The sequence below is a fragment of the Zalophus californianus genome, chromosome 11 (assembly GCF_009762305.2).
Source record: "Zalophus californianus isolate mZalCal1 chromosome 11, mZalCal1.pri.v2, whole genome shotgun sequence".
NCBI classification, from domain to species: domain Eukaryota; kingdom Metazoa; phylum Chordata; class Mammalia; order Carnivora; family Otariidae; genus Zalophus; species Zalophus californianus.
The window spans coordinates 80151662-80154489 of NC_045605.1; positions in this window are offsets into that span (position 1 = coordinate 80151662).

A 2828-nucleotide genomic window follows, 5' to 3' on the forward strand; every position below is an offset into this window, starting at 1 on the left:
GAAATAAGATACCTGCTATTTAGGAATTACTGAAAAGAAATAATTCTTTTACTAAATGTATCAATTACCAGCCAGTGGAATATGTTTGTGAGTGACAGCTTTCTCAAGAAGGTATCACTCATCATTAAGCTTCATGCAATTAACCAAACAGGTAAGAGGGAAAATGCCACTGCTAAACCCTTTAGGCTTCCAATTTCTCACATATTTGTCTTGAAAACTCAATATATTCCTCGCTGAGAGTAACATATGGAATGACTAAAAAGTATTAATTCAAAGCCATTTTTTTCTCTCCACTATCCCAGGATGCAAAAGACAGCTGAGAACAAAGTCAGAGAATGAAAAAACATAGCCTTTCTCCCCTAGGCTCAGATAACAGATTTGTAGCCAAATGGAATTTTACCAAACATTCTAAAATGAGTAACATTGTGTGAGCACTGTTCCCTTGGGAACTGTGTAAAAATGAGATGTCTATCTCAAAGGGTTCTCCAAGAAAAATCCTTAAAGAAATGGACATTTGTCTTGACCTAGAGACAACTGCAGAAAATTACAAACACCTAAGAATAGCTTAACATAAAAAAACTTGAATTTTTACCAAATATGATAAAAAAGATATTAAAATTTATTGAATGCCAATTCATTCTTTCAACAACATTTATTGATTGTATATAAGGTGCCAAGAACTATGCCAGATGTTTTCACATGAATTTGATCAGGAACTCTGTAGAGTACAGATTACTTTATAGATAAATGGCTTATCTAAAGTCACACAGCCAATAGGGCTTTTTATTCAAAGGGCATTTATTAAGGCTCTACTACCAGCACTTTTCGATGCACTGGGGTGTATCATTAACATCTGGAGGGCCAAGGATGAAAGTATAAATTGAAGCCTCTATACCATATGTCTAAGTATTTAAAATTATAAACAGTGTTGTGCTGGATCCAGCTTTTTGCAGTTCAGAAGAGCCAACTGTATTTATCTCTTCTCAAATTCACATTCAGTAATGCTCCATCTGTACCTTGAAATTGGCCATGGCAGGAGCATTTATACACCACAACAAATGGCAAATGCTACAAATTGGGTGGTGATGGGTGTTGTTTTCAGGGAGTGTCTTGTTGAATACTTAGCAGCATACCACTGCTTATAACAATCTAATTGTTAAATAAAATATGTTCTATCCTCCAACCTTGAAAAATATAAAAAAACTTAGAATTCCCAGATGCCATATTATACTATATGCTAACTAACTAGAATTTAAATAAAAACTTGAAGCAACGACAACAAAAAAATAGAATTCCCAGATGCCTTGTTCCATACCAGAATTTGGGGAGGGAGGGCTAGTCCCTAGACTGTAGTTCCCAGCCTGCAGGCTGAGAGCCACAGACCCCTCCACTTTTCATCCTATCCCAGTTTCATCCTGCACAGGGAGGGAGACTGTGTGGATACTTCAAAATACACATCCACGCTTCATCTAACCATACACCCTACACACATACACCGCTGCCCCTGGATTATCCCATGGGCCTCAGTGTGTATATATTAGGGCTGTAGTACAACCTCAGTGGCCTAGAGAAAGAGAAGAGATCACTCACAGACCCTAGAAGCAGGCACAAGTCTTTGCAGTTCTGAAATTTAAGGGTCTGGGCTTGCAGAGCACGATCTAGGATGGAGGGATGGTGTAGGTTTTGGGTGGGTTCCTTGGTCTCACAGATGGATCACACATGGCACAGATGAAGGAGCGCCAGAGTAGAGCCCCCTAAAACACAGGGCACTATTGCCTGTTCTAAGAATGGTACAAAATACAGAAGTCCCAAAGCCCTCATGGAATTCATGTTCCACTAAGAAGAAATATAACAGTTTAATTGTTTAAAACATATTATTTCCAAGGTCAAATTGGCTATATTACCACCCCTTTTTTCAGCCCAAGTGAAAAAAAAATATTAATATTTACTATTATTGACATCTTATTATTATCAGAAATTACTAAATTCTTGGAAAACAAATAACTAAAAACTCAGAGCTTAGCTATTGATTTTATTTCCTAAAAATTTATTTATTTAGATATTTTTTTAATTTTTTAAAATTTAACTTCAATTAGTTAATATAATTGTTGGATCCTATTGGCTGGTATTTTAGCGAAATTTTTTGTTTCCATGTTCATGAGGGATATTGGTCTGTAATTATTCTTTTTGGTGGGGTCTTTGTCTGGTTTTGGGATCAAGGTTATGCTGTCCTCATAGAATTTGGAAGTTTTCCTTCCATTTCTATTTTTTGAAACAGTTTCAGAAGAATAGGTATTAATTCTTCTTAAATGTTTGGTAGAATCCCCTGGGAATCCATCTGGCCCTGGGATCTGTTTGTTGGGAGATTTTTGATTACTGCTGGTTATGGGTCTGTTCAGGTTTTCTATTTCTTCCCGGTTCAGTTTTGGTAGTTTATATGTCTCTACGAATGCATCCATTTCTTCCAGATTGCCTAATTCGTTGGCATATAGTTGCTCATAATATGTTCTAATAATTATTTGTATTTCTTTAGTGTTGGTTGTGATCTCTCCTCTTTCATTCATGATTTTATTTATTTGGATGCTTTTTTTTTTCTTTTTGTTAAGTCTGGCCAGGGTTTTATCAATCTTAATTCTTTCAACAAACCAGCTCTTAGTTTCATTGATCTGTTCTACTGTTCTTTTGGTTTCTATTTCATTGATGTCTGCTCTAATCTTTATTATTTCTCTTCTCCTGCTGGGTTTAGGCTTTATTTGCTGTTCTTTCTCCAGCTCCTTTAAGTATAAGATTAGGTTGCGTATTTGAGACCTTTCTTATTTCTTGAGAAA